A 24,227-nucleotide genomic window follows, 5' to 3' on the forward strand; every position below is an offset into this window, starting at 1 on the left:
TTTGCCAGAAGGTCATTTTGTAAGCTTGTCTCTTACGTGGCTACTTTGAATCTCCACTTGCTGCCATCTCTTAGTTAATATCAAGGTCGCGCCTAAAGCGTAGACCTACAAGCAAATAATTGCTTGTAGTCTCTGTTGCTGAATGACTTTACATAGAAATATAAAAGAGTCTCAGGTGCAACATTTACAATTTGACACCTTCTTTCTTTGTCATCTATTACCATTTTAAATGTGGCCGGAATGATAAGCGCGTCAACCTCACAGTTGTGCGATCGAGAGTTCGATCCCTGTGTGGAGTTTGCATGTTCCCCCCTGGTTTTCATGGGTTTTGTCTAGGTACTCCGGATTCCTCCCACGTGCCAAAAAACATGCATGGAAGCCTAGTTGGTCGCTGGTCTTTTGGTCGCGGGTCTTTTAGTCCCCGGTCTTTTGTTCGCCTGTCAAATGGTGACAGAGAGTTTACTGTTGAAGCCAGCTCTTAAAATTATATTCATGAGAGAGAGTTTAAATATCTAATAGAGATAGTTTAATATCTAAGAGAGAGTGTTTAATATCTAAGTACTGTTTAATATCTAACTACATTTGACCGGCGACCAAAAGACCGGTGACCAAAAGACCAGCGACCAAACGTCCGGTCACGAAATGTATGCACTCTAAAATTACGAGGGTCAGCCAAATGGATGTCAAGACCAATTCAAGGTTTTTTGAGAGGATAAACGGTACGGAAAATAATTGAACGAATGAGTTGGCTAATGTTAAGGTTAAGAAATTATAGGAAACAAGAGTTTAAATGACGTTGCCATTCACAACAAAAATGTATTGTCAGTTTTCTTAATGTACTTTTGTTTATTGATTTTAATCCTTTCCCACTTTCCGATCATACACCGTTCTATTCCTAACCGCTACCATTGCCTGGTGCGCGGCTCCTTTAGTTTGTACCCCTTGTGGTTTTGTTAGCTCTACATCGACTTTGTACTTTATTCTACTTCATCCTCCCTTCAGAAGTCAAATGCAGCTGGAGATCAGCCACACCAAAGCACCAGGGCCAGCCTATTTAGGCCACAGTACAAACACATTCTCTTCCACTACTCTCAAATAACCTCTCAATAATATTGGAGGTGCTCAGAAACTGCAAGGGAAAGCTACAGGTCTCATTACACAGGCGGCTTCTTTGGTCTATGTGGGCTGAAGACTTATTTGTGCAGTAGCAATCTGATTTATAATAATAATACTGCTAGCAAGTGAATTTGCAATTGTGTAGGTTGATAAGAAGGGTTGTTGTTTGGGAGAGCTCATTGGAGGATGCATACTGTATTCAATAATATCTTGTTGGCTTGGAGATCAGTAAAGTTATCAGCAATCAATTCGCAATAAGAAAAAAACTAACTTTTTGGGACAAACAATGCAATGTGATGAATCAAAATAAATAACAAAGCCTCTAGTTAATTACATTTTCAAAAATACCCATAAATTAGTATGTGCAGTATTTTCACAACTATAAGGCGCACTGCATTATAAGGCGCACTGGATTATAAGGTGCACTGCATTATAAGGCGCACTGCATTATAAGGCGCACTGCATTATAAGGCGCACCCTCAACAAATGACACATTTTAATTTTTTTCCATATATAAAGCACACTGGATTATAAGGCGCCCTCTCTATTTTGTAGAAAATGTAAGACTTTTAAGTGTGCCTTATAGTCGTGAAAATACAGTACATATACAGATAAATGCAATGTAGTGGATATATTGTTCAAAAGTGTTTAACAAAAACTCAAGAAAGCATGGTTCCTCCCATCATGCTGAATTGTGCCTCGCAAAGAGAGAATATATTGAAAGGCTCACTGCAGTTACAAGTCAAGCCATTATTCTTCTTTAATTAAGAAAAATAAAAACAACCACAGGTTCCTTTCCAGCTTGTGGCTCAACTGACAAAGAGTTGTAGTTCTATTGATCAACGCATTTCCATAACACTCAGGAGTAATGACTTCATGAGCCACTTTGATAATAAAATTCTTACCATCGCAGACAAAATTAATCATGCCCTGCCCTCAGTGGAGACCAATTTATCTTTAAACACAGTCGCTTTAAAAGGTAGCAATAAAACACATTATTTGTTGAGACTCTTTCTCTTGTTAAGCTTTCAGAAGGAACAAACAATTTCATTCTCAGCGTGTCTTTTTGATCCCTTGGCAGAAAAGCTTCTTGCAAATGGTTAATTAGGTTTCTTATTACTCTAATCAATGATCCAATTTCCGACCGCCCTGTTTGGTTTGGTATCAAACAAGAAAGTTTGTAGAGTGCAACATTTGGGTTAGTGTGAATGGCTTCTTTAGCTACAATGTTATGGTATGTGTTGGTTAGCATTACAGTCTGCAGTTAGCGGTACCTTGGCGAACAGGAGTCAAGATTCAATGTGGAGTAAAGAGTGAATGTATACTTAATATTTGGGTGTAAAAATATGAATGTATATGTTATCAAATTGTAGGACTTTTGCGATAATTCCAATGTGAAAAATAAACGCATCAAATTAAAAAAAATAAACATAAAATATGTATATAGTTGTTTGTTGTGTGATGTTTGATTGCCATTATATCTCACTTCTTATATTTTAGTTCATGTAAAGGATTGTTTGAAGATTTTTTATGAAACTATATCAATGAGAGTTAATGTCTCAATGAATTATATTCAGATTTTGCATTGTTAAAGCATTATAAGGCTAAATGACCTCACAATTTCGCCACACAATGGATTTGATACAGCATGTGCTGGTCCTTTTAGCAATTTGAATGAAAGCAGCTGCCTTAAATTGATTTCAGTTGTAGTATTCAACGATTTATAATCTTGGCAAAGTCCAGAATTCCCTTGAGCTGCTTGAGTTCCTAATTTAAGAGGCAACACTCCTCCTACTGTGCAGTTTCTTTAACCTGTCTTCTCTAATTTTACCTAATACAACGGGACCCTCATGACATCAGCACCCTCACCTCTCGAGTTTTTCATACAAGCATCGTCACAGGAGAATACAGAACAGAAAAAAAAACTACCTTCCACAAATGGCAGTCATGTCACACTCTCCATTCTGTTACACCTCTATCCTATATACAAATATTGTTTTCTAATAATGAGACTTATTTTCAACATCTGATACTTCTGAAGCCTGGATTCCTTTTTTTAAGTCAAGAAGATTTTTTTTGTGAGGTAAGATCCTTACCCGTAAATAATCTTTCAATTTTAACCGTGGTATAGAAAGGCTCTATGTCTAAGAACAAGCTTCATGCATTTCTATTAGAAGACTCTGGCAGAATTACTTTTTGCGCTGTCTCCTGAGAGATTATCCTGGTGCGATAAACTTGTTACCTCTCTCCCTCTACAATATTTTCACATCTCTGTTGCATTTAACTCGAAGTTCACATTGAATATTCTTATCATAAATTCCTAAATGTTCATTTTTTTTGTTCCTTGCCCATCAAAACAGCAAATACAGATTCTACTAACTCTTACCAATATTTGAATTTAATATCAATGATCTCATCTCATCTAATTTTCTGAACCACTTTATCCTCATTAGGTTCACGGGGGCGCTGGAGCCTATCCCATATAAATTACTACATTTACATAAACCAGTTTTGAGTTGTGAACAAACCAAAAAAATCGCAATACAAATGTGATCATAGCCAAAATCTAAATAGCTACAAATAAGCAAGCTGCATCCACCTGTTCAGATTTCTTCTACCCCAACAGATGGAACTTGAAAAGTAGACTTTTGAGCAAAGAAATGTCCTTAGGTGCGGATATTCTCTTCTATCATTTTTTTTTTGTACAGACTGTGTGTTCCAAATCCATTTCAGTTTAATGTTCAGGTGAATGCCCAGTTAGGTGTAACAGCTGGAAATTGACAACACAGTGTACTAAGAAAGATGAAGAGATGAAAAGTGTATTTGAAGTTGTTTATGGAGTGCATTTTGAGGTTTACAGCAATGTTTAAAGATGTTTAGCCCTGAACATGACAAGATTATCTGGGCAATGAAGTCTGGTAGCATGATAGAATACGGGGATAATCGTTTCAGATGATCTTGCTAGATAATCTAAAACATGCAGACAACAGAGGATTTCTAATCTAGGGTGCCGCACAAACAAGATTCTATCCAGATTGAGTTGTGCTCAAACATAAATAATAATGCCATGCCATGGCAAGAGGACAAAAAATCCACTAGTTGCAATTTACGGTTAGCGAAAAAGCACAAAACTGAAGTGCCAATTGAGATCAACAATCCTTTTGCAGTTTAAAAAAAACTTTTGAGCTTCCAAAAAAAGCTTGTAAAGACTATGTTATTAAAGTCAGCTTCTATTATATGCAAATTGAGCTTTATTTCTGTGGTAATCGTTCTGTTAATACATGATTACACAGTATTCCCTGGAGGCATTATTTTAAAAAAGGCTGATTTTCTTTTAATTAGACCTATAGGGGATTAGAAGTGCGTATTTGCACATTTCACCACAGCAGTGAATTAAACAGCATTTCTATATGGACTTACATAGCTTTTATTATGTAACCAACTGCTAATTAGGTTATCTAAGATGTGAACTTACAGAGTTAGATTTTCTCAGATAACAGTGTTAAAGAAGAAATGAAAAAAGAAGAGAAAAGACGCACAATGGTGACGATGAGAATTTAAATGCATTTTTTTTCCGACTGTACAATTCAGGTGAGGCAAGCATTGAAGTCATCGACAGAAAAGCTTAGTGTCACAAATTGTGCACTCAGTTTTATCTTATCTTCAACTATAAAGGCCATTTTTCTCCTCTTGCAATCAGCACTGCTGTGCTGACTGCCTTTGGCAACAAAAAAAAGATGCTCAAGCATCGCTGTTGTCTTGGTAACAAAGCCTAATACTAAATCAATGTGATATGATGCTGAGATTTTGAAGACAGCTGCACCATAATAATAGGCTATGTCAAACAGGCTGCTTTTCATTTATGGACTTTTAATGGACACTTCGGGGACTATTGAACAGTTCCCCCCCAAGCCCCCCATTCATTTTTATCTCACAAGTTTTTTGCCAGCTCATTAGCTATGTAATGTCATCATTTTGCTTTCCATTACAATGAGCTAATTTATGAACACAGCTTAGATTTTTATCACAAATAATGAATGGATAACAGATCAGATAGAGTTTGTAGTTCTCATTTGAAGAAGAATGCCTACATGTCGCCAAGTCCTGCTATAGGGGGGAGGAGTTAAAGTATCTTGAGAGATGAAAGAGACTGCGATAAGGAAGTTTTTCAATTTTCTGATAAATCTGACCTCCTAGCCTCATCTTTGCTCACAAGCATTGGGCAGTGACCAAAAAGAAAAGTCTGACATTAGAGATATTGTGACGTGCTTGGTCATCCAAGGGGTACTTGGCATAGAGCCCTTTTAGCATGGCACTAGCTTAGTGTAAAAGGTCTGCGCGGCAGCTTGGAAAAATAGGATGGTGTGAGCATCCAACATTTAGAAGAGTTGATGTTGCACCTGAGAGAAACGATGAGGTCTTGATTAAAGATTGACAATATCCATGTTCCACTGTTGCATAAAAAAGTCCTGATTTAGCTAAATTTCAATTAGAGGGTTGCAAAGTCTAAATGATTTTGTGGGAACTTGGAAAGTTTACACTCATTTTTCCGTGACCGGACGTTTGGTCGCCGGTCAAATGTACTTATATATTAAACAGTACTTAGATATTAAACAGTACTTAGATATTAAACAGTACTTAGATATTAAACAGTACTTAGATATTAAACAGTACTTAGATATTAAACAGTACTTAGATATTAAACAGTACTTAGATATTAAACAGTAATTCGATATTAAACTCTCTCTATTAGATATTATCTCTTAGATATATCATGAATATAATTTTGAGAGCTGGTTTCAACAGTAAACTCTCTGTCACCAAAAGACCGACGACCAAAAGACCGGCGACCAAAAGACCGGCGACCAAATGTCCAAGCCCCCATTTTTCTAAGGAACAGTTCCACCAAGACTGTGTTGAGCTATATTTTGAGCTAAACAAGGAAGAGTTGGTGAGTCATCGCATCTATCAAGACTTTAAGCATCCTCTTGCCATTTCCTGTGAATAAGTTGTCTAAAAACAGAACTAAATCACCCCGCTAGCGCGTCTTCTTTTAGAGCTACTTTAGGACATTGTCATCATCATTTAAAATGAATTAAATTTCTATTTAAAGCACAGGGGGTCCTCTTGCTCCCCTGCGATGCTTAGTAATGCATATATGCCACTTCCTCACCCATAGACAATGAATGGGTTAGTCAATGGTGCACTGCGAATTGCAGCATAGGAAGGCCTCCAAGTTGAAGCGCCTCAAGACCAATTGGGCGATTGAAGCATCATTTTCAGATGCCACCTGGTGAAATTTTCCTAAGGCTTATGACCCATTTGAGGGACGATTGCATTGCATGTCTGTTGCCCGTGAAAGCCTCAGAGTCATCCTAGTGAGTTAGTAAGAAAGTAAAGGTCTTGACATCTACATTTTAAGAGCAGTGATTGTGATTGGCTGACCACGAGCTCCGGATGAAATTCACATGATTTGCATATTTAAATGCAAAAAGCAATTTTCTTTCACATGAAGGTCATTAAGGCTTTTTGTTGTCAGTCCCTTGAGGCAGGTAAGTTGAGCTTTTTCTCTTCCCGGGTTTTCTGTCTATTTCTTCAAGGCCGAGAGAAGATATTGTGTCTTAACCATGCCCTGGTTTGTCCTTGTGTGCTATTTCTTAAGGTGGAATGTCCTTAGGACACCTCACCAGAGAGGCATCCAAGTGGCAAAGCGAACACTAGCCCGAGCATTCTCGGCTTTCTAGTGAGATTGTCACTCTTAAAACGTTATTGAGTGTTAATGCAACCAAGGGATGCAAACAAACACAATTTGATAAAAAATGGTACATGGTCAAAGGAAAATTATCCACTGCATTAATGCTACGTCATATCTTAGTCAACAAGACTTTATATGAGTTGATATAACCTGGTATTGGCAAATAAAGCATGTTGATTGTCCTTCCTTCCCTCCAGAAACTTATTTATGCATCATCTTACCCTACCACCAAGTTCCAAATTTGCTACCATGACAAGAATATGAATTTCAGAGTTGGCGATTTTATGAATAGGTAATCACTGTATTCCTTATGTGGGTCGCTTCACTCCAGTAAACACAGACACATTTGTAGGACTGTGACATATGACTTTTTCTAGTCCAGAGCATTGCTTGCGCCTCACGTCTCAGTCTTTAGAGGCTTAAAGTGACACCTGAGGGAAGTGGTAAGATAGTTACTTTTCCACAAAGTTTGTAACATCCAGGTGGCAAATCTTCAAACTGTATATTTTATAGTGTTGCTGTCTTTGTTTTAGACAGGATTAGAATACTAATAGCAAGCGTGACAAGAAATAAAAGACAATCATGGCACAAATGCACAAATATGGCCTTGGTGTTTCATAGAGGCACTCAAGAGATTCTTCAACATTTTGCATGGGAGCCGTCAAAGCACCCACAATTACCCTTCTGCCTTTCACAGAACTCAGACAATGTCATTGTCAGCATTTTGTTTGTGTATTAAATACTTGTCAGAGAAAGACAATTGCCTTCAGACAACAGTGTGCTAGAAGTGAATAAGAGTGTGAAATGGTATTTTCTTACTCATGGCCACTTTGTTACATCGCCCGTTTAAAAAACCTAAAAGTTGGAATATTTAAAAAATAATAATAATAATAAATAAAAGTTGGAATATTACAAAAATATAAAAAAAAATAAAGTTGGAATATTAAAAAATAAATAAAAATAAAAGCTGGAATATTTAAAAATATAGATAAATAAAGGTTGGAATATTTAAAAATAAATTTTTAAATAAAAGTTGGAATATTTAAAAAAATAAATAAATAAAGGTTGGAATATTTAAAAATAAATACAAAAATAAAAGTTGGAATATTTAAAAAAATAAATACAAAAATAAAAGTTGGAATATTTTAATATTATTTAAAAAAAATAAAAGTTGGAAGATTGAAAAAAAATAAAGAAAATATTACGCAGTAAGGTGCTTTCCTATGTCAAGTAAGACAAGCCTATCAAGATATGGTACGAGCATCAAGGCATTGGGATTGGAAAATATCAGCCAGTTGCTAAGCTAATCATAATAGTAATATCTGGTATCCAATAAATGCCTTCATGGTCTTTCATTGGCATAGTTAACAGCTTTAACTCCAACAAACATGACAAACGACCCGATGAGCCATCTGGGGTGAAATGATCAGTCCAGAACTGAGTCCATTTTGACAGACCTCTCCATAGAGCTGGCATACTTTTTACAAAATGCTTCCAGGAAATCCTTTTTGCAGTATTCATTGGAAATTCATACAGCGTTCTAATACTAGTTTCTGACGACTTACGACTACAGCCCTAAAATACACACAAAACAATCACATGCAAAGAATCGAATATCATTTTTTTGCATTTAACAATAGTAAAGCTTGTTTTAAACTAATTTCCTACATGCATTTCTTTTGATTTATGTGTTAGAGTGTTCACATGGTTCTGTGATAAATAAAGTTAGCTTTTTTTTAGCCATGCTACTTTATCTTAAGGGAGCATTTCTTGTCATGACTTTCTTTGCTCCTCCTTGTTCTTTTTTTCCCCTTTCCTCCTTATCTTGTTTCTCCCTCTCGACGGGAAGTAATTTGAAGCAAAAATATGACTTGGTTAAGGGCTACCAATGCACAGTCTGCTTTGATGTGCCGCATTGCCTTATGAGCTGTCAAGACATGCGGACAGTCAGCCGGGTGGAGTAGAGTAGAGTGCGGTGGGGGGGTTTTTAGATGAGAAAGAAGTGGCTCAGCCGTGATTTTGGGAAAGGATTTTAGAGGAGAAAGAGCTGAGCTAAGTGGCATCCTTCCAAACACATTGCCGGGGAGATACACTAATGAATGAAATCATAATTATAGTTAGGTCTGACACACGGAAAAGGCTTTTATCTCAGTATCCACCTTTTTTTTCGTCAGTTATCGCGCATTTGCTTTGGGGAAATGCATGTCCGCAAAGTACTGATAGTATATTCTTTTTTTCTCCATGTAGTATCTACAGTACTAATTGACTTGTTTCATCACAGGCAAAAAAATACCATAAAAACTAATGGAATTACATGTAAGGTCACGCTTCTCTGACAACTATCACTCCAGAATCTCGTCTACATTATTATTATTATCAACGATGAGGTTGTTTTCAGGAAAGAGAAAGAGAAATCACCATCTTCTAGTTGACTAATGATAGTGAAGATAACTCTGAGGCCTGAGGAAGAAGGTGAATAATGTTATTCCACTGACACTTCTACTTAGCTGTAGTCATCAATCACATCACCTCATAAACACTGTTTCCTCAGAAAGATGTGATGGCTTTGTCCGAAATTAGATTCCTCTACTTTCTCATTTATCAAGTCTTTCTCATATGTAAAAAAAAAAAAGCTATTGTGCAAAGCCACCCACAAAAAACAAAGGTAATAAGCTGAATGGTACCAAAAAAACGTCCTGTGGCATCTACCTTCCCTTCATTATTTATTTCTCCAAGATGGTGGCTTGAAGTGGGCGGTAGTACAATAGTGTCAAGTTTCAAAACCATAAACTTTCCTTCAATGAATTCTAATATAAGGTGGACGGACCATCAAAACCATAGTGACATTAAACGCTGAAATTTGATATGCGAGTAGTGAGTGCACAATAATTTTCAATATCTCACCTGAAAAGCCCTCAAAACCCTCTCACATGCCACAAAAGTGATCAAAAGAAAACAAGGACGACATTCCACATTAGAAATGCACAAGCACACAAGTCTGGAGTGTCATTTAAATGCAAAGTATAAACAGCCACCCTCCCCTTCCTCACTCTCACTGACATACAACAAACGTAGCACAACGCCAACACACATTGGCTCATTGGTGTGCATGTGATGCGACAATAAAGACAGTGAGTTTCTTTGTCTTGAACTGGGATGGGAAAACCATCTCCTTCTCATGCTCTCATCTCCATCCCTATTGTCTTTTTGTCTCCAAGCCTTGAAGAGTCATGGAGGATATGACTCAGAACTGAATGTTGGTCAATCCGAACCGTAACAAGAACATTTCCGGCGTATTCCTTCCTTTACAAAGACAATTGCTACATTTAGAGTGCTAAAAAGCTCACGCACAGCTGTGTCTGACTCAACCGAGTTTAAACAGTGAATAATGAAAGCTGGCACAAGCAGAGCAATTTGTAAATGTGACCAGCTACGTGTGAACGTGCATGCGCATAAGAAGAGATGGGAGTGTGTGAGGGGCCAGCAGATGACTATCAGCCAGGGGCAGTTTTGCTAGTTGCTTCCTGAGTGCTGATGTGGCCCTTGAGACACAATCGACCCAACCATGACTCTATAGTTGGATTTGAGGTGTCCACTGCAGCACAACAGCGTCACCTGGTGCTACAGGTTATAACTGCAACATGTGAAAGACTGCAAGCATCCCTAGCAAGGTCCTACAAGTACCATTAGTATACCAAATGTGGAAAAAGTGCACACAGTGTACTTCAATTGAAGTAAACGTGTAAAATAAGGGTCATTTTTTAACTAGGTCTACATTGTCTTCTGTGTCTTGTGTCTGTCTTGCTACTGCAATCTATAAATTGCCCAAATACGGGATGAAATAAAGTTCTAACCTAATTATTTAACCATGTCTAAGTTTAAATCAAAAAATGAAGTATTGCATATCTGCAGTACAATGTGTAACATCATTTATTTCTCATACATTTGAAAAGATCCCAACAAATAACTAAACCACCGCTAAACACACCAAAAACCAGTACAGTTTCCTTCTGTAACATTGATTAATGTATTTATGATATCATATCCTTCTAGTCATTGGGTTCAGGACAATATCAAACAAACAATATCATCATACACATCTGCATTAAGCTCACATGCACCATGACAAGGAGAGATAAATCAACATCATACACACGTTAAACAAACAGCAATTCATTCTCGCCATACGACTAAAAACACTCTACGTAATGATTAATAGGGCTTGTGCCGCTTCGACTCGCTATGGGATAGTATCTATGTGCTGAAGCAAGGAAAATAAGCAAGTGGTCAGTTTACATCAGTGGTTTTCAAAGTGGGCGGTACCGCCCCCCGGGGGGTGGTGTGAACTTTCAGGGGGGCGCTGACGAATAAACAGGCGAATGGGGGGCGTTGAAATAGTGAAGGGGGCGATGGAGCAATTACAGTAAAATGTGACGTTGGTGTTTGTAGAAAGACCGGAAAAAATGATTGTCTGTAATAAAAAGTCGACAAAAAAACAAGCTTTATTGAAACAATAAACGTTGTCTGCTCGAGCGCTCACGAGCAGCGCGCATATACCGTATATCACTAATTGTCGTGAGTTTATCGTCGATGCAGGCGACTGGGGAAACCACCACCATCCAGTCAGCCGCAGAGGAGCACACAATAGCGCGCCGGCAACGCTTAACCACAGACGTATGCGCACAGCGACCGGCTTAATGCATCAGCTATCAATTTTTATGATTCGAGGTGAAGAATAAATGATAACCATTTTTGTTTATTAAAATTGTTTTTTTTAGTCTTCAAACTGTTTGTGATTGAAGAATCAACCAACTCTTGTGACATTTAGCAATATAGTCGTTCTAGCGTTCGTTGGAAAGGGGTAAAGAGGGGGGCGTTGGCATTTTGGCCCGGCGGTGAAGGGGGCGGTGGCCAAAAAAAGTTTGAAAATCACTGGTTTACATGATACAGACAAGAAAAATGACCTCAAGAATGAGCATTCTGGTCCTCAGCTTTGTATATATTGAGCTTAGCAGGCTTTACACTAAGAAAAACATTGGCATTGAACGGCAGAATTGAGGTTATAAATATAAATAAGTGTTTCTGGTAGTGTTAGTACCAATGGGAAAAGTCTATGATTTCTAACTAAATACCAAAGCTATGAAGAACATCTTCACAAAAAGATTCCATTTATTTCTAATGGCTATGTTCACTTTTTCTTCTGGTAGCATTGAGTAGGTTGACCCGCTACTTCCTTTGCTGACACAACAGATAAAGATGTCTACCTTTGTAAATCTATACTTTTGTAGTGACCTCGAAAGTGCCAAGTGAATGTGTGATAGTGGCACAGAAGTAAAGTGTGATCTGTCTTTCCTCAGTCACTCTCCTGTAGGATGTCATCCATCATGTCCAACTATTTGGGTTCACCTCCAGTCAAATGGACAAGACAAAAGATGTTGTCAAGGTGTCTCCGAGTGAATGACGAGGCCAGGCCTGTCTGAACAAAGTCCACTAGCTCACTTCGTAGAATTACATGGAATTGATCAAACTAGAGTACTTTCAAACAAATAGCATACTTTGGCGAATAAACTACAAAGTATATCATTCCATCTTAATGAAATGCCTATAGTATCTTCACGTATGGATAATATAACCATCCATAACTCCATCTTGCCTTCTGGTCAATAGGAGATGGATTCATCGTGCATAGAAAAATGATTAACCATGGAGCTGAACACCATCAGGCTCATAAATAAGACAGTGGCAAGCTATGAGAGCCCTTCCTGACATCTATCTGAATATCAAGTACACCCTGATCCAAGTTGTCTGCCCTTCAGTTCTAGCCTCCAGAGGGATTGATTTTGCACACGCCAAATCCAGTGACGTTGAAACATTGCGAGAAAGTATTAAAAAAATGCGTATTGTTACTGTTAACTTGTTTCTCCATAGGTTTAAGTGAAACTATATTATTGCAGTCTTTATTTAGGGTCACCGTTTTTCTGCCTCTTGTGTTAAATTACGAATTATCAACTTGATTTCACTTGGGCCGGATCATTTTACATATAATATTTAGAATTTTTTTTAATAAATGGATTAAAAGGACTGGATTAAAAGCCCTGAATATTCAGTTTTTTATAGATCTAAAACAATGTTTATTTTAGCTTTTTTTTAGATTTTACAAAATGATTTTTTAACTAAAAACACACAAAAAATGATTAAAAAAATACAAATATTGATTTAAAAGGGGGAAAATCGGGAAATTTAATATAAATGTATACTTTTCATTTTAATTTGGTCCTAAAACAGAAAGTTGACACTCATGATTCGTGAAGTTGAACGAGAATACGTTGACTTAAATAAAGACTGAATTCAAATCTGATTTATATCACAATTCTCTATTGAGTAGTTTCCCTTGTTTTCCAGAAACTACAATAAAAATGGAATATCTTGATAATCCATTCACTTGATGCAGCAATCAGAGGGACACTTAGGAAATGAGCGGCGGTGTTAAAGATGAGAGAAAAATAGACTTGCAGAATGATTGACTCACCATTTTATTAAATGATATGAATCAACACAGCCAGATTTGATTGTGTCTGCCCCTCAATGTCTGTGACTCAATCAGTGGGTTTGCCCCCTCCCCATTTTTACTCTCACGCACATTACCCACTCATGTCATGGAATCAATTTAGCCGTCATTGAAACATGGCGGGTCAGCGTGAACTAAAATCAGTTTGATGCTTCTGAAGGGAATCTTTTTTCTGTTCGAGTGCAAATACAAAATATCTGAAACATTGCACTGTCATTATCTGAGTGCTGCTCTCATGTTTCATCAAGTCACCAAGGACATGATGTCCCCATAAAGTACGGGAAACAGATTGCCAACAATGGCCATCTTTCCTTGTTATGATCGGCAAGATTTAATATTCTGCCTACTGACAACTTGGAAATTCTCCAACAATTTGCTGTCTGGCAGTTCAAAATGTAACATTTATTTCTTATCAACATCATTGCATTATGTCATCACTTCATTGACATGAAATAATAATAACCTGCACTCTAAATTACCCCTGGTTATGGATGTGAATGGTAGTCTGTCTCCTAGTGCCCTGGCAACCAATTTAGGGTGTCCAACGTCTGGTGCCCGTAGCTAGCTGGGATATGCTCCAGCACCCCCTCTTCCTTTTGTGAGGCTGAACCAGGGGTGGACAAACTTTTGGGCCCGGGGGCCACATTGTCTTTAAAAATTTGACAGATGGGCCGGGTCGGCAACAAGATACGATACACATAAAAAAGTGCATCCGTTAACAGTACATATGAAAGATAAACAGAGAAAAAGGACTAAAGTATTAACATACTCATCAGTCATCATTAAAGTAAAAAGTATAAATTACAAAGTCAAGTAAAAGGGGATGTATTAACAAATATTAAAATGAAGTTTAAAAAAAGATGGGCTGTAAAACACGAAAAACAAATAAGAGTGGATAGAGCTACTGCCACTAGCTTCCGCGTGACGGCGCCATCTTAAAATATATATATATATTTGGACAACGTCGGCTGGCCGGCTTAAAAAGCCTAACGGGCCCGTGGGCCGTAGTTTGCCCATGTCTGGGCTAAGCGGTATAGAAAATGAATGAATGAATAAAATGCTGTTCCCCAAGAATGACCTCCAGTTCACCTGTCCTAGGCTACTACTAGTCAATTAACATTTTTATGGGACGGGTGTCAGTAACCCCTCAACCTTTGGCCACAACACATCAAGCTAAGCCACTGGAGCGTAGGACAGTTGGGGTCGACTGCCAGTCCAATAAATCTGACCAGCGACGGAGACCTGTTCACCTCTGTTTACTTAAAAGCGATCTCTCTGACTTTCAGTCTCTCTTTCTCCCTTCAATTGATTCATAGCCAGGAGCGTTTTAGGCTGATAGCAAGCAGACTGAACAATGAGTATCTGTGTGTGATCGTGCATGTGGCTGACCAAGCAGGAAGAATGACCTTGCCAACCCAAAACGTCTCCAATGACTGTTAAGAGAATCTCCTGACACCGTTTCTGAAGTGCACAGAATCCGAAAAAGGGTCAGTTTGAGTCCGGAAGGAAACCACAAGCCTATCTTTTTTTTTTTCATTTACAATGAGTGTAGGCCCGAAGCAATGTAATCCATGGGTGTACAGAACATCTATAGGTTAGTAGTAGTTATAAATGTATGAAGAATTATGATTAGTGATTCAATACGTGTGCTTGACCTGAAGATGTATTATTGATGTATTCATGTTTAATTCAAAAGACGTCCCCAAGCCAAAAAAAAAGTTGCACTTTTGGGTTTCAAGTTATTTAGTCATTGCAAATTGCCTGGTGACTTGGAAAAACTGTTTTTCTTAAACACAACTTACCTGCCATGCATGAATCCCACGTTTTAACTACTTTAATACATTTCCCATACAAAATTCACATATTTTGCCAAAAAAATGAAAAAATCATCACTTACCAGGTTCATTGTTTCACTATAATTATGCATAAAACTATAATTTGAGAGGACCAACTAAAAAATGAGTAGCAGACCTGATAAATTAAAAAAAAAAAAATATATATATATATATATATATATATATATATATAATATAAAGGCTCATATTTTATAAATGAAATTTGTAAATTCAGTGAGTCAAGAACCATTGCAAAACAATATCTATCTGCACATATATTTGATAATATTAATTTTCTTGATTTTGGGCCCTTTAAAACTAAACAAAAATTCAACTGACCTTACTCTAGGGACGATGGAACAAACATCTTTGCACCTTCAGGTGGTGGACAGGACCCAAATGGTGATCTATCCAAACAAAAAAGAAGGAGAGACACAATGTTAAAAGTAATTTATGGATGTTACCTGTAGTCATCCATCTTTGTCTTTCATTGTCTACCGTGTGTGTGCAAAAGGTCTTGATGACCTTCCTAACTTTTACTGTCACCGCCCTCTTTAATTTCAGAGCTTTGGCTTTGCTAAACGAGGGCGCTTTTCATCACAGGGAAGGCTGTCAGCTCCACTCGGCGGACGTTAAGGCCCGACCAATGCTTTCAACTTCCACACACCTGTGTGTCCACAACATTACAGACCATTTCCTCTGTTCTTTAGCAAACAAGACCACACACACGTTAAACACACGCAAACATACATTCACACACTTTCCTTGAGATAAATGCCGAGATTGGCATGACTTTGTTATGGCATTAACATAGTAACGCGAGTACCAGTGCATATTCTACGGTGTTATTTCTTCCCTGTTTTAATTCAATTGCACAGAAGAAAGTACATTCATTCCCAGCCAATTATTACAAGACAGTCCTTTCTTTGAAGTTCCACATTATAGTGGTTCTATTGTGACACGAACATCATAAAAGTTTGTTCCTACTGTTTTCTATTCTTTGGTTTTGAGCAGTTGGACATCAAAACCAACTTTATTGATAAATCTTTACTAGTGAATGAGTTGAGCTTTATTTAAAAAACAATAACACAAAGCAAGGCCCTCTCTTCACATTATTCCACATTCAAAATGAGAAAAATGTTTATCACTTAATGTTTTAAAATGTTTTATATTAAATATTTGATTTAGTTTACCTTTCCTTCCACTTTTAACTTTCCTTGTAGCATATTTGCCAACTTGTATTTACACATACAAAAAAGCTGTACGTGTATATGTATGTGTGCATTAAGAGTACCTTAAAAAACTACACTTATGTTACATTGAAACAAAATTCCAACAAAATTCAGTATAAAGAGCAAGCACTGCTCAGATATAAAGCACAGCTATACTATCATTAAACATGATAATTTCAGACAAATCTATAATGTCTTATTTCCAAGTCATCATGAATAAATACAGAGAAGTTACAGTACATTACAATAAAAAAAACATGGATTTTGTGTATTGCTCTTTCTGTGAACTATAAAGGCCAAAGTCAGGTTACAAAATCTTGGATTCTTATTCTATAGTCTCTTTGCCCCGCTTATAATTTGGTCACAGGTCTCTGTTCAAACAGCTGCTATCTGCTTGCTTGATCGAAACACTTGGTGCCCTTAGCTGTTTACACATATTCTGCAAAGACCACTGCTAAAGCCGCAAGGCTGTGTGGGGATTTTAGAACACCTCGAGGCTTAACAAGGGGCCTTGATCAGATTCAACACACACAGACATACAATGCTGACTACAGAATTGCTATCTTAAGTAGATTGGGTTTGAAGTTGTGCGCACACACACACCAAAATGGTGAAAATTATACACTCATGCAGTGCCTAATCAATATGCGTTGTTAGACTTGTAAAACAGACCTAGTTAAAGCAATAGTTCATTGAGGGTTTGTCAATCTACTGGTCATTGGCGGCATTGAGTAAACTGGAGAGAACAAGAAACAATGTGTTCTTACCATCCCAGGCCAGTTGGGGGTGGAAGAACACTACGAGTTATTGAACTACCACTGACCTAACTTGTCATGACTATGATTAGAAATATGTTCACTCATGGTTTCATCATAATATTATGGTTTTGCGACTCCTAACAAGGAAGAACCTTGATTTTTGATTGACACAAACAGCTTCACATTCTATTTGGGGATTGGACAGTTATTTATTCAATTTAAATTGCTGCCTTTTTCATGTGCGGAGCAAACAGACAGTTATGTGTTAATGAAGCCATATAGTATATATATTTATATATACAATACTAGCTTTCTGGATGGCTTGTAAAGTGGTAGGATGGAGGAGGGAGTTGTTGGGCAGAGGGGCAAAGGTCAAGGGTGGGGTTGCATGGTTTTTACCTGCTGAGGTAGACAGAGTTTATCTGAACCTAATGGACTGGTTAAAAGTAAATACATGAAACAAAGCTTAATGTCAGGATTGCATTCAGCCATTCTTGATGAGTGAGATAATGGCTCTATTTAACTGAACCCTTACATTTGTAAATAAGAGCTATTTCTCAACTTATATGAATGTTTTGGCTGATTTATTACTGCAGGGGAGTAGGTAGAAGATGTACCCCTGCCAGTGAGAGGTTGAATACATGTATGTATATGTTTTCTATGAAAAATGTTTGTTTTTGCGCAGTTTGTTTACTACTGGCAGGATAAAGGAAAGTGCTGAAAGATTTTGGAGCAGGCAATTATACAACCCATCACAAACAAACTGCAGAATGTAAAGTGATCCTCAAGATAAGTGCTTTAAATTCCATGTTTGAACTCAAGCAACGGTTATGTCTAAAAAGTAGACTGAAATATACTTGCATTCATTCAATTGATGTGACAGGTTGTATATTCCATTTCCAATACCTCAATCTCTCATATTTTATATTTTTTATCTTCATACACATTTCTTTTAAAGTTTCATAAGGCAATTATTTAAAGCCAGTGACAATATATGTCCAATATTACTATGTCTCTATTCTAACTCTACTCAATACAATGCAACAACATGAAAACCCGACACATTTCTGATGTACCAATTGACTGGCAGGCATTATTGATTTTCCAGTATAAGCGGCCAAAAAGAGCTCCGGCATGCCCTTGCAGAATTATTTGGCACCGTGAGCTCATTTGGCCAAGCTGTGTGGCTGTGAGAGAAATGTCCAGTTTGGCTTTGATGCTGAAGGAAGGTGAGCTGCCTCTCTCGGAGGAGTGAGAATCATCCATCCAGGTGGATGCTGACAGGGCCAGATAAGTATCTCACCCTGGGCCAAAATAACACAGTGTCCCATTGAGACTCAATAATTACATGGGCCCGCTGCCACACTGGCCCTGATGTATGGCCACAGATAGCCATCTCACACCCACTAAGCTGCTGTGTGCACAAAAGCGTACGCACACACATGCTCCACGCACACACTTGCACTTAACACATGCCTTGAATGTCCACACGCATACAAACATTGAGAGGGCAAATGACTCATGCAATTCTGTACACTACATGTGGTGATACCTTTGTGGGATGCGAAATGTTGTGCCTGTCGCAAGTGCTTTATTTGAGGTACAATATTAATTTTAGTCTGGAAGAAAACATTTTTTTTAGATCTCACAGGTGTATTGAGACTTTTTTTTCCGATTACCAAACACTCAACAGCTGCTGAAAAATGTGTCCAGGCAAAAAAACTTCAATATTACCAGTGATGGGTTATTTGTTATGAGCTTATTGATGCTTGTCTCCGTGCTGAAATGAAGCAAAGTTGCAAAATATGACAAGAAAAATGAGAAAAATAAATACAACTAAACAGCATGGTGAAGGGAGTATCACTGTGTGGGTGTGCTTTGCTGCCTCAGGGCCTGGACAACTAAAACAAATGATAATATTAATAATACATTCACATGTTTGATATATTGGAAGCCATGCCTCTTATGTTTGAAGTTTAAATTCTAATGGATATTTCAACAAGACAATGATCCAAAACACAGAAGAAGCAACAGAATGGATCCAGGAGGGACAGGGAATATAGTTATCCCCGTCTATGAAGGTCTTCCCACCCTGCAGCCTTTTTACATTATCCCCAGAGTGAGTACAAGGCTCGGCTATAATGTGCCAACAACATCTGATACGTCCGCCTTGGGGCAAGTTCACAACAGGCTGGAGAGTTCACGACATGTCTAGCATTGTACAATCGTCCCCTGGGTGCAACACCTATGATTTATATGGCGATAGAAAGATCTGATCATGTGTCAGGTCACTTCCACGTTCTAACTACAACTAGGGCACTAACTCTCAAATAGGGGGTGATGAAGCTCAGTGTGTGAGGAGTAAAAATATTTATTTCTGGAACCTACGTCATCATAGAAGACTACTTCATCTCAAATATCATGTTTTCTGAGATCATAGCAACCAAACTAAGTTTTTTACAGGTGCTTCGATAAAAATAAATCTGGGGTAAAATTGATACATTTACAGTGAAAATGATCATCCACGACTTCAACCGAGTTATTATCCTACAGAGTTTTGAGCAGTCTCGTGCCTGGCTGAATTTAAGTAGACTCCAGAAGCATGTGCAGAAAGAAAGTGGAATCCCCAAAAGCCTTCCAGCTACAGAAAGCAGTCTTCATTAATCTCACGAACCCAGACAGGCCCATTGTGACCTCCTAAATAGCCGCTGACCATATCTGATATCCCACAATAAAGGGTGGAGATATGGAACAGCATTCAACAATGTTAAGGTCATATACAGGTGATATTAATCTATACAGAAACATGTAAGGTAAATAAACTCCTGCTCTTTCACAACAAATATAGATATGTTTTGCCTCACCCTATATTTGTAGCTATTATTTGATTAAAGAACAAACCACTACTCTTTGTATGGCAAAATGATAATACTGGCTAATACGTATATAGGCTTTGCAAAGAAAGAATCAAATAACAGGTACTTATTGTTTTTTGCACTGGAAAATGATATAAAAATCCAACCCCATCTTAAAAGTTCATTGTAAATCCACACTGGAAACTTTCTTGGCTTTCAGACAGCAGCCCCTGCTGCAGCAGTTGTATTACCTCCCACCATTATTATCTTGTACTTTAATGGACTGTAACAGCCCATTCCCCTGCTTAAAGTCCCCCCTCCTGCCGCATCATCATCATCTCCCTCTGCTCAGCATCCCGTTCCTGGCTGTTACACTTCAGCACATGGCAGCCAGCAGGGAAGTACAACCATACCAGTGACCCATGAATCTGGCACATCAACATGGTTTTCCTGTTAAAAATCCTCGTTACTTCTCTCAAAATCTTACTTAAGAATCTTTAAAACCTGTGAAAATTGGAGTCTAAGTAGATCTAAAACATTTGATATTGTTCTCAATAAATAATTGATGTAGCAATGCTAGTTTTAAGACGTTTGGGCATGATCTTAATGAGACAAAATGAGAAACTACAAAGGAAAGTTCTTCACTACAAATACTGCCACTAGTCTCATATTCACCTCTATACGAGACCGGAATAATGCGTAAAGAAGGATTTTTGTGAAAATAAAAATGGTCTCATCACAGGCCGAAATAGCAAAAATACATTGGTTGCCCAAAAACGTTTTGATTATATAGTGCCATGCACCCTGCACACACTTTAGACACAAAAAAATAACGATTAAACTCCATTATGGTCCGCTATCTCTTGCCAGCTTGAAGAAATAATCACCCTCCGCAAAACAGGTATTCAAATCTGCGAATAAACATTTTCCTGGAGTTTTTTTCGGCCTTGAAACTCCAAAACAGTTTTCAATGCTCCAAAAAAAATAATCATAAAATATATATGTATTATTCTATAAAGCTAAAATTGGTCAATTTGGATGGAAAACATCCGAAAATTATGCAAAAGAGGGAAACAGAACCTTCCTACATTACAAAATGCAATAAATCCTCCCTAGCCAAAGAGTCAAATACAACACTCCAAAGTGTCCATAAGAGTGAATTAGAATACCAATGCTAATCCAGTAATCAATAGTTCCTCAGAGCATAAATAAGCAAGGATAAAAGCCAGCAATTGCCCTAGCAGATCTGAATGTTCTTAAAATAATGGATGATGCCCGAGTAGCATGCAACAACAGGTCGTCAGTGACACAGACTTGGCTTCCCACCACTGATACCTCATCTCGTGTCACGAGCTGTTGATGAACTTGTTTCCAGACAGCCGCGCCACCTTGGCCCATGGTTGAGAATAGAAGAATGTCCCCCAGTGGGGCCTGAAAATGAAACACCTGCTACTCTTACCCACTTCACTCCACTAACCCTGACTCCCAGCCTTCTCCGTTTACCAAACACTGGATTCTACAAACTCTCCACAGCTTCCATTTGCCATGCTTTCTGTTTGAACCAAAAGATGCAAGACTATTTGTGTGAGCATATGTGACAGTCCATCTTTTCAGGTTATGCGTCCATAATCATGTATGAGTAGAAGCGAGACAAACAGCTGACGTCTAATGAGCTTTAATGAGTCCTAATAGTGGAAAAGCCATCTAGAAGCCATGACCTTGGCATTATGACCAATGCCAATGGACATAACACATCTAAAAACAGCCTGGGAACCAAGTTGAAGACCACTTTAAGGCTTTAGATGTATTTCATTGCATAGTGGTGACTACATTTTTGCTGGAATTCACAAATTAGGCAGGAAAAGCTTAAATAGACCAAATAAATCATCTTGATGCAACATTAGTGGTGATTTTTTTGTTTGTTTTTGTGTTGTTTTTGGTCATAACATCTGTCAAGCCATTACTGACTTAGCAACTATGTCTATAATTATGCAATTGACGCAAATGTTCCTTTATTTCACTCGCTCCTGTTATTTTAGCTACAAAGAATTACAACATTAATTTCCAAAATGTTCTCACCATATGGCGATGCTTTGCCACAAGACTACTGCCATATCCCCAAGGCTTCAACAAATACACACACATACACGTTCCAACAAATATTCTCTCTCACACACCCACACACAAACACACACACACACAAACACACACACACACACACACACACACACACACACACACACACACACACACTGGCTTGATAGTTTTCTTTCCCTTTCTAATTCACACACTAGTGAAGCTGACAATGTGATCCCTTTTGCAGGGCAGCTAACACAAACAATTCGCAGGCCATAAGTCCTTGTCGCAGCTTTTTTTTTCCGGGACCATAAATTACAAACTACAACCCTCAGGGGACATGGAGTTTATTCATTTAGCGAGGATAGCTGAAACCCCACCACAGTACTGTTTATGTAAAATAATAATTTTACATGGAGAGGTCAATGTAATAGAATATTACAATTCTATTATTTAAGCAGTATATGAGTATCATTTCCTTCAATGTGCTATGTTCGTAATTTCTAAGACATAAATTAATACTTCAATAAGATTTTTTTAATCTAATTATATATTGGGATATCTGCCAATTATTAAAACAATGACAGGCATAAATGTGGTTAAGTAGAATGCATTAGTGAGTGTTGCAATAAACCTGGCAACGCACTCTATGGCTGACTAGCTAATAAACAAAAGGGCTTGTCAGTTTTATATGAAGGTTGCTGAAAAGAATAGCACAAGTGTTGCTGTTTTAATAGCATATAGGGACTTAGTAAAATTGAAACGGTGTATATTTCATATGACGGAGACACACAGAATCACAAACTCACATCTCTTATAATAAAATACAAATTAAAAGTGTACACAAAGTTTGTTGGTGTCTAATTTCAGGACATCTCAACCTAAAGACCTTCACCTTAGTACTGTCAGGTTTGGATAGGTATGCAAAAGCTAGCAGCTCCACATTCTTCAAGCCAAATGAACTCCTCCCCCGAAAAATGTTTGACTGTCAGGTTGTTATGTTTTTGCCGCGAGTTAAAATCCTGAAGGAGGATGCACTCGAGAAGTAAAAAGATGATTTTTAAGATGCAATTCTACATTATTCTGTGATTTGCTAAAATCACTGTCTTAAAGAAGACCTATTTTTCTCGTTTATAATTTCGAAATCTTTATTTTCTTCCAATAAATGTTGGTATTCAAAGTAGAAAACTATACTGTTAGCTAATTTTACTTAGAATGTTGCACTGAGGGAAGGGTATGGATTTAAAAGTTTGAAATTTAAAGCAGTTTTAGTCCCTCATTCGTTTGCGTACGAGTTTTGCTAAAAAATGTCTGTGACCAGAAAAATAAACAAGTCAATCTCACACTCCATATATATGATATACTATTTGGTCCCCTATCTTCCCAGAATACCACCTCCAAGACAACTCTCCACGGGCCTTTAAATATTTTCTCCTGCTTATGTAAGACCATGTGTTTGGATCATAACAAAAGATGCATTATACTTCAAAATGGAGATGAGCCAACATTTTTTAAAGGAAAAAAAACACTAGCTTTGATAACTTTTATATCTTCTATTTAGATCTCAGATACATTTTGATCCAGATATTGGAGCAGACTTTATCGGACTGTACAGATTGATCAATGATTAAGGGTCAAAGTGGCGGCCTGGGGGCCACCGCATCATTTTGTGTGGCCCGGGAAAGTATATCATGAGTGCCGACTTTATGTTTTAGGATCAAATTAAAATGAAGAGTATAGATGTATATTAAATTTCCTGATTTTTCCCCTTTTAAATCAATAATTGTCATTTTTTAAATCATTTTTTCAGTTTTTAGTTCAAAAATAATTTTGTAAAATCTAAAAGTATATAAAAAAAAGCTAAAATAAACATTGTTTTAGATCTATAAAAAACGGAATATTCAGGGATTTTAATCCAGCTCTTTTAATCCATTTAAAACAAAAAATCTAAATATTATATCTATTATATCTGATTTTTTTTTTTTTTTTTTTGGTTTTTCTCGGCTTGTTGGTTTGACAGACGTTGATTAAG

At 37.5% G+C, this 24,227-nt stretch overlaps 1 protein-coding gene across 2 annotated transcripts in view; it reads right to left on the bottom strand.

Moving 5' to 3' along the window:
- The window catches only part of LOC144215582 (semaphorin-4C-like), a 221,232-nt gene that overhangs the window by 154,473 nt on the left and 42,532 nt on the right, over positions 1–24,227 (bottom strand). For both annotated transcript variants that reach the window (XM_077744620.1, XM_077744619.1), the window contains exon 3: positions 15,614–15,681. The gene's annotated coding sequence lies outside the window, so the exon portion shown is untranslated. The remainder of the gene's footprint in view (positions 1–15,613; positions 15,682–24,227) is intronic.

This window comes from Stigmatopora nigra, chromosome 22, assembly GCF_051989575.1.
Source record: "Stigmatopora nigra isolate UIUO_SnigA chromosome 22, RoL_Snig_1.1, whole genome shotgun sequence".
Lineage (NCBI taxonomy): Eukaryota > Metazoa > Chordata > Actinopteri > Syngnathiformes > Syngnathidae > Stigmatopora > Stigmatopora nigra.